This window comes from Gavialis gangeticus, unplaced genomic scaffold (genome assembly GCF_001723915.1).
Source record: "Gavialis gangeticus isolate Ggan-Ray unplaced genomic scaffold, GavGan_comp1, whole genome shotgun sequence".
In the NCBI taxonomy this organism is placed as follows: domain Eukaryota; kingdom Metazoa; phylum Chordata; order Crocodylia; family Gavialidae; genus Gavialis; species Gavialis gangeticus.
Genome location: NW_017729034.1, coordinates 37,031,746 through 37,041,156, shown reverse-complemented (window position 1 = coordinate 37,041,156; position 9,411 = coordinate 37,031,746). Strand labels below are relative to the sequence as shown.

Sequence of the window (9,411 nt, the reverse complement as noted above, 5' to 3'; positions counted from 1 at the left end):
GGGGGGGGGGGGGGGGGGGGGGGGAAGTGTTCCAGGTTCAGTTCTTTTTGGGAAAGTTAAAACATAATGAAAAAATAAAAATTACCGTGTCAAAAGCAGGTGCTGGAATACTAACCACGTGCATGAATGGAGGCTGAAATTAAAGAAAACAGAACCAGACTGGCAGAGAACCGACTGGGCATAATCTGACTGGCAATCAGGACATTAAATGATTTTGAAAAACATAAAATTTGTCTAGTATCACTAAGTACAAACTGACAGTTACCCAATCAAGTATATTGCCTAATATAAGGGTTAAAATTCCTCTATACATCAATTAAATCACTGGCTTGCAAAATAAAAAGACAGATAATGGGTGACAATCCAGATGGCGTCTATCTGTAACTTCATCAATTCCACAATTAAAATCTCCCCTGTAATCAGAACATCATCACTGGTCAATTGCTGCTAACTTATTGCTAGACAATTATTACTACTAAAAGATCAACCAGCATTTTTAAAAAGACACAATGTCTTAGAAGTGGTCTAAACCATCAGTAATGTCTTTCTTAGCAGCTTGTGTAACAGCAATTAAATGGGTAAGTGAGGAAGCTACTAGTCTCTTTGTGTGTCTGAATTGTTCCAAAATCCATATGAGAACCCACTCAGAATATCAGACTAGCTAGCATCTTGGGAGGATTCCAAAGTTCCTGTAAAAACCTGCATCTTTATACATAAATTATTCCCTAAGCCTTCCAGTCACAAGCTAAAAAACATATACATGGTTTAGTAACACTTTACAATTCTCTCTCTTGCACATTATTATTTTGATATTATTTTTATCTGTTATTACCTTGTCAACTTTTAAGTCAACCAAAGCAATATACCCTGACTGAATTAGTTTTGTATGGCATAAATAAGAAAATAGAAGATATATACTTTAATAAAATCTTAACCACTTTATTCTTTCAGGGAATTCCCAGCTTTTGTAGGTTATTTGCTATATTCCAGAGAGCATTTGACCACCAATGCAGTCCTAGTTTGGGGGGAATTTTATGGGTAGGAAGTATAACCCATTAATATGGAAACCATAACATAAAATGAATAAATAAATGAGAATGTCCACATTTGTTATCTTTAAAAAATATCTTGACTGGCAGGGAACTGTCAAACTCCTGGGTTTTGAACATTTGAGGAAGAGTGAAACTGGAATTAGAGAGGCAGAATTGTTTTTTTAATGGCAGAATTAATTTGTCGTTGCTGGGAAAAGCAGTGATTGTTTCTGGGTAAGAAGTAGGATGTGATGGATGGAGGGAAAGATTTTAATAGGAAATAAAAAGAAAATACAAAACAAAAAAAGGCAACTATACAACCTTTACTTGTGTTGTATCAAAATGAATGAATTAAATATTGTATTTCAAGTCTGTGCATAAACTACAATGATCAGTGACTATCAGAAGGCAGAAATATTCATTTTATATCTTTAATATTGGATATTTCCCTGTCACAAATCTCACTTTCATGCAGTTTTGGTTTTTAGCATTTACTATGTCTATATTTTATATTCCTAAGATCATTTCCTGCAGAGGGAATTCTGTACTTCTCATTCCAATAATATTTTTGGTAACAGTTATTGTTTTCTGTCAGAATTTCTGTATTTTGAGCTAGAATCAAATTGTCTTTTTTAAATTCCCATTTTCATTACATTTTCTCCAGCACTGCTTATGAGACAGTAATTTCACAGCACATAATCTGAAAGGAGTATAATAGAATCTACATAAGATTTTATACTGCATTTATATCAAATTATAGGTGATACAATTGTTTCTTGTAGATATTATAATCATCTGGCACCCTGAGAGCCTTCTGCTTTCAAAGGGATGCATGATTTCACTGGCAAAACTCAGTTCTGCAACCTGAGCTAGGAAGCCAACACTTTTAGCTTCCTGCTCCATTTCTTGATCAGAGTCTATTCTTAGCATCATAATCCAAAACACAGAGCATTATAGAGCGATAGGACACATTTACATGTGGTCTAGGGGCTGGAAGGGGGGTATTAATTTACAGCGGCTCTCAGAGCCGCTATAAAGTGTCACCACATCTCCCATATCAGCATCTACGCACTTAAAAATGGCAGTGGGGGCACTTGAACTAAAGCTCATTCAATGAGCTTTTGTTCAAGCACCCTGAAGCCATTTTTAAGCACAGGGACACTGATACATGAGATGCAGGAGGCTGCTAGTGCAGCAATTGCCATGCTCCGGCAGACTCGTCTGCTCCAACACATTGGAATTCCAGCATATCCATGCAGCCTTGGTGCTTGTGTATAGGCTGCCATAGTTGCCACAAGCCCAAACATTTTTGCAAGTTCAGATGTGAACCAAGACCAATACTTCAGTTTCTTTTCATTTAGCCATGCAACTACACCCCAGTATTGTACCCATGTACAGTTCAATGTCATCCCTCAGATCAAATGAAGGAATCATGTTTGTTTGTTTTTTAATATATTTTTGTATGTGCTGTCACATATAGGACCTTGGAAAAGCAGGGCTGGAAGAGACTTTGCTCCAACATTTCTTCATTTAGTTTAGCCCCTGGCTCATTCCTGACTGAACTAAGCTAATCAACTATTGATCTTAGCTGCTCTTGAAAATTTCCAGGGATGGAGATTCCAGAACTTCTCTAGGTAGCCTGTTCTGATGCTTAACCACCCTCCTATTCAGAAAGTTCCTTTGAATCACCAACCTAAGTTTCTTCTAATGTATCTTGAGGCCCTTGCTTCTAGTCCTGTTTCCTACAGTCACAAAGAATATTGTATCTCCATCCTCTGTAATCAACCTTTAGGCATTTGAAGACTGTTATCAAATCCCTTGCTTAGTCTTCTCTCCTCCAAATTAAACAACCTGAGTTCTTTTAGCTCTTCCTCATAAGTCATGTTTCCTAGGACTCTAATAATATTTGTCCCTGTCTACCAGACCTTTTCTAATCTGTCCACATCCTTCTTGAACTGTGTCGCCCAAACCAGGTACAGTACTCCAAATGAGGCCTCATGAGTTCTGAACAGGATGATAGAATCATTTCCCTTGGTTTGCAAATAAGACTCCTGTTAACTAACCCAGTATGCTGTTAGCTTTTTCTGCACAAAGAGCACACTGTTGGGTCATATTCATCTTATGGTCTACTGTAACCCCCAGGTCCTTCTCTGTGTTACTGCAGCCTATTCAGTCATTCCCCGGTCAGTATTTCTGCATGCAGTTATTCCATCCCAAGTGCAGGATTTTGCAATCATCCTTGTTGAATTTCATTTGGTTGATTGAAGATCCTTTCTCCAGTCTATTCAGGTCATTCTGGATCCTAGTCCTGCCTTTCAGAGTAGCTACAACTCCACCCAACTTAGTGCCATCTGCAAATTTGGTAAGCATGCTCTCCATCCCATCATTCAAATCATTAATGAAGATATTTAACTATCCTGGACCCAGGACAGACTCTTGGGGGACCCACTCAATACCTCCTCCCAGCTAGATATTGAGCCCTCATTCAGTGTGATGACCCAACCAGTTATGTAGCTACTTTACAAGTACTTTCATTTAGTCTGTATTTTCTTAGCTTGTTAATGAAAATGTGAGGGGACTTCACCTAGATAAAGTCAACATATATCACATCCACTGCTCTCCCTCCATCCACAGAGCCTGTCATCCTATCATAGAAGGAAATCAGTTTGGTCAGGCATGACTTGTTGCTGGCAAACCCATGCTGGCTGTTCCCAAATGCCTTGTTCTCCTCTAGATGCTTCACAGTAGATTCCTTGAGGACTTGCTCAATGATCTTTCCAGGTATCGCGGTCAGGCTGACCTCATGCCCCCCCTGCCACTTACCAGAAGGAGCCCAGTCCAGCTCCCTGCAGCTGGCACCAGGGCAGCAGCCAGCCATAGAGATGCTCTGGCTGCCCCCTCAGGGCAGGGTCCAGGACTATGCCCTGCCCCACTTTTTTTCACCGCAGTTCCCCGAGTTGATTGAAGTCTGCTTTTCTGAAGTCCAGTGTCTTTTTTTTGTTGTTGCTGTTCTCCTTCATTCCTGCCCTGAGGATCTTAAACTCTCTCATTTTGTGGTCACTGTTACCTAAGTTACCTTTGAGAAGTAGGTGGAAAAAAGGGTCCCCCTTAGTTGGCCTCTCTACCGTCTATGTCAAATATCATTCACAGCACACTCCAATAATTTGCTGGACTGCTTGTGCACTGCAGTATTTCCCTCCCATCAGATGTCCCTTTAAAAAAGTCTTAATTCACCTCTTTTTCCTGGTTTGGTGGCGTATAGCAGAAAGCCACCCTGATATCCCCCATGCTGCTCTCCCCTCTGATGCTTACCCAGACCTTTCAACAGGTCTCTCTTCCACTTTTTACTGCATGTTGCATACTGCAACCTTTTTCTCTTTGTGACAAAACTCCATTATGTTTCACAATACAGAGGCTGTAAGAATTACCTAATCTGCCATTTAAAAATACCCTAAAAATCAACCATTGCTCTTCCAAAACCCTATGTTAGCTGACGAGGGATTATTTCAGATGTCACCCTCCCTATCCCAGAATACAGTCTATTATTCTGAAGATTTTACATCAAAAGCTATTTAAAGTTTTAACAGAGTCAAACTAGAGTCAGTGTCTATCTGGTGTAAATAGAGTTCCACTGAACCTAATCTTACCTTAAAGGAGTAAAAGCAAACATGCTAGCACTGTATGGAACCTTAAGGCATGTCCAGATGAGCAGGAATGTATGTTTCCCTGGGGACAAGTAGCAGCGGCACACCTCGTGCACTGCTGCTACTCAACTCCAAGGAACTCCCATTCCACATGCACTCTGATGCATGGCAGATTACCCTGGGTGGAGTAGCGGAGCTTGGTGCTGCACTCCCATTGTGTACTAGATGTAAGTTAAAGTTCTTCTCTGAGCTCTGGTGAACCAGACTTGGCAGATTTACAAAGGAAAACAGTATAATGACAGTCCTTTCAATGGTTTAGAAACATTACTCATTTGCAGAAAGACAGTTTTCTAAAGGATAGAACATGCATCACATCAGATGCTTTACAGCCTGACTATATATCTTATTTGAATTGATGATATACCCTAAACTAGCCAGCCACACCATTTTCCTAAGTGGTAGCACAATGGAAATAAGTTTCTTGGCAGCTGGTTCTGAGAGAAATTAAGCTGGAGTAAAAGTGTCATTCAGAAGAATTGCCTCAATGATTATTTTGCTAGCTTAATCAGAAACAGAGAAGAAACAGTTCAAATTATTAGATGAGCATATCTTTTTCCAGACAAACTTTCTAGAGATAGCCATAGACCTTCACAGAATTGTGCTCTGGAGTTATCCATGGCTGTAAACAAAAACCCTGGAGATGAAATCTTGATTCAACTAAAGTCACTAGAGTCAAGATTTTACTTAGGGCTTTTACTGCTATTTGGAAGCTGCATTGGTTGAGGTTTATAGGCAAAGTTAATCAAAATTAAGCCTCTAAAAGTAACTAAGAAACAATACAATTGTGAAAAAAATTAAGATCAAAATACTTCTCCAAACAAATGCACTCAAAATTTTATCAAAATAAGTTTAAGAATATATCAAAAGTTTAAGAATACATTTTCATTATGCCTCTCAGTTAAAAAAGGATTTGTAGCTCAGCAGCTGTATTATGTCATTTTTCTTAAAATTCAGTCTTGAGAGAAGACAAAAGAGACATGGCCTGAACAGAGAACAATCTACAAAGTACAGTGTACATCAATACACATACAGAATGGTGTATAGCATTGTAGTTTGCGAGTAGATAACTGCATGTGGCCTTTGGATTCTGCATTTGAATAGGAAGGAAATGATTCTATATTAAATTAGAAGTAGAGTGGACAATTTGGGAAGAATAAATATAGTTATCCATGCTGGGATACTTAAGGAAAGTAGATTGTCTGTTAAAGACCAAAAATGGTATGCTTTATCTGTCTTCTGAAAACTGACAGATGGCGACCTCTAAAACCATGGAAGCATTGTTTCAGGATTATCTCTGATACAATAGGACAGGTTTCCCTCGCTTTATGCTGTACATGTGTTCCTGGAAAACAGTACGTAACTCGACTTTGCTCAAAGGGAACCCACTTTACAACGTAACAAAAAGGGATACATTCCAAGACCTGGACTGTACTGACCCCCAGACCCATTTCTACCACTTTTACAGGACAATTTTGGTACTCACCAACAGCAGACAGGACACACAAGCACAGGGTGGTAGAGAGGATAGTGAAGGGTCTTTAGTGTCAAACTCCACATCACTGGTAGGAGGTACAGGCAGGGTAACATCCATAGGAGATAAGCAAGAGGGATTCTAAGAAGACAGGGATGACAACCACAGAAACCCGTGTTGCAGACAAGAGAGGAGCACAGATCCACACAGGAGACAATAATTTGGTGCACATCACTCCCACAATGCACTGCACAAAGCAGCTGACTGTGGGCTTCCACTGCACCAATCGCATAAGAGTGAATTTACCTCAGATGGAATGAATTTTTGGTATAAACAGGGTCATCGCGTAAGAGTGAATTCGCACAGACAGAACCCGCATAAAGAGAGGAAAACCTGTATTGCCTGTTAAGAATCACAAGGACCATTTATTTCTCTCAACACTTGTTGCCTTCTCTACAGCAGTTGGGTTCCTCCTGTCCAACAGTGAACCACTCAGCTCTACTTGGCTTTGAGATTTGATGGGTCATAGTTTCTTTCATATCCCAGTTTGAGGGATTCGTGGGTAAGAATACCCATAACATTTACTCACAGGAAGATGGGGTATTAAATGTGCGCATGTGTATAGTTTTCCTTTTCTCTCACAGATCATTAACATGTCATTGATGAAAATACGTCAGAATGCAGTGTTGGCCATTAATGCTTCCTTTTGAATTTGACTGTGTATTTTCTTTGTAATTTATGTTTATGTTCTAAAATATGCCCAAAACATATTTCAATTTCATTTTTTCTGCAAATTAGGCAACATAAGTGCTGGACCAAAAATATATTTTAAAGTCGTCTTTACTATAGAAAATGACCACCTTATAAATGATGGTGGCTTTACCAGTTTGTACTTTAAGCAGAGCTAATATTAATAGAGTGTCATTCATTAATATTAATGAATGACACTTTAGTATCTATCTCAGAGAAGTTACGTTATCAATATGTGCTCCTACTTCAGACTCTGGGTTTTTTAATATTATGGGAGATTATAGAGATTTATTTTAAAGTGAATTGTAGAGAGATTTAAAAAATAGGTACTTTTCCCAATCTGCCATCACTTTGTGCCTTTCTGATAGCTTGCCTTTTCTCTGTCTCTCTCCTTGCATTTTCTTTGGGTGTTTAACAGTTCCCTCAGGATAAGACCAATTATTTATGACATACTTCTCCATGTAAGATTTATTTGGGAAAACTGTTCCTATGGAAACTGCTGTTTTCAAACAGGGTTGTACTAACTTCAAACAATAGGACTGAATACACAATAGAAGAAACATCTTATGTTAGCAGGCATATTCTAATGACTTTGACAACTACACTAAACTGCCCAGAAAGGAACAAAATGAGGTGTATTCTGTAATACGATCAAGGAGGTGTTCAGCCGTCAGCTGGTAACTACAGGGAATTAGATTAGCTCTGTTCATTTAAGAAAGTTGAGTTTGAAGCTCTCTCAAAGCTTCAAAAAAAAGCTTTAAAAGACATCAGTCAGAAATCTGCACTGGTAAGTCTGGGATGCGATGTCTTGAAAGACATCATGTGTATTAATTACGGAAAGAACCCCGGAGGGGTCTGTTTCAGGAATGTCAAACTAAATGTGCACAAAATACATGCTCTGTAAGGCCTTTGCACAAAAATAAATATGTAGGTCTGGCCTCTACCTTCATTGGAGTTCTGCAGCAGCAGAATCAAGTTTGTAACAATTACATTTGCTATACACCTTGTTTTGTTGATTGCTCTCTGTTCCAATCATGTTTCCTTTGTCTTCTCTTCAAGGTAGCACCGTAAGCTAAATGGTGCACAGTGCAGCTGCTGAACTACAATGCCTTTCTAATCAGGTTATTAAGGCAAATTCATTCCTTTATCTGTTTGTTTTAAGAACAGAAAAAATATTTTCCTTCAAAAAAATTCAGCCATTGCTCTTAGAACAAAATGTTATTAATTACCATGGCAATATTTTTAGAGTTTGTAGAGCTGTGATATCTTGCCTTTAGTCAGGAACAGATGTGGATAGTAGCCTGCAGCCTGGAAAGAGAGCTACTGCCCTAATGCAATCTGTAATTCCCCTTTGGGAAAGTGGGGAAGCTATTGATTTAAGTACAAAGGCATCCAGAGCTACCTTTAGCTCAGGCAGATTCTTAACACCTGTTTAGGTGAGTCATCATGTATCAAAGACTCAGAAGAAATACATCCTATGCCTTTCCACGCTGGAAATATATTCTCAACCAACAGGCCTGTCTTCATCATTTAAATGATAACTTGAGGGCTCCTCATTTTCAGAATCAATGAATTCTACCAAGGATTAATCCAGACTCTAAAATAAATTGCAAAAAAAATTAGCAAGCGAGATGTGGGAAAGAACTACATGATGATGACTAGATCCTGGGGTAGCAGGAAACACCTTCAGTTTCTAATTACCATATTTTAAATAAAAGAAGAAGAAAGAATAAATAGTGCCTTTAAACTGCTGAAATCCAAATCCATCCAAATCATTAGCAGTTAAAAAATGTATATTTTTAAAAAATTGAGATTGGGATTATGCACCCTGTAGGAGGTAATGTTTTCAGGCTGTTCTCTGCTACCATGAGAGCTATAGATTTTCATGTAAATCACATAACTCAAGCTTTCCAGGCTTGATTGGCAGTTCCCTCTGCATTTGCCCAAATTTCACATTAAGACTCAGATAAAGGGTCTTTGAAATGCAAACCCCTGCATCTAGTATCAGCCGGCATAAGAAAACTTACTACACAGGGCAGAGGGAGACCAGAGTCATCATGGCCTGTAAATGACTGAAGTAACTGTCTTCTATTCTGGGTTAATGAAGACAAGGGAGGGATTGGTACAAGAAAGGATCACCCTAGTGATAGCCTTCTGGGATATCTACTGTTTTTTTTAACCTGGTATGTGTGAAGCCTCAGCCTCACTATAGCTTGTACGTACACTGAATAGGTCACTGTCAATCCATTATCCAGTGGCAGTGATTTCTCTCCTTTCGGACCAGATTCTACTCTCCTTACTCATGCTAAGTCATGCTTATCCCTGCCTACTTCCAGGTTAGAAAAAGTATTTCCTTTACCTTCAAAGGGCTATCCTCAGTTGTGAGGACCCATAGGAAGAGAAGAGGTTACTGGTCATTTGTCTAGAAAAAGAGAAGATAAAGCATCCATCATCC

General features: G+C 39.0%; 1 long non-coding RNA gene across 3 annotated transcripts in view; it reads right to left on the bottom strand.

Annotated features, from left to right (window-relative positions):
- The window catches only part of LOC109304814, a 57,599-nt gene that overhangs the window by 32,492 nt on the left and 15,696 nt on the right, over positions 1–9,411 (bottom strand). For all 3 annotated transcript variants that reach the window (XR_002099472.1, XR_002099473.1, XR_002099471.1), the window contains exon 2: positions 9,316–9,378. This is a non-coding gene — a long non-coding RNA (uncharacterized LOC109304814). The remainder of the gene's footprint in view (positions 1–9,315; positions 9,379–9,411) is intronic.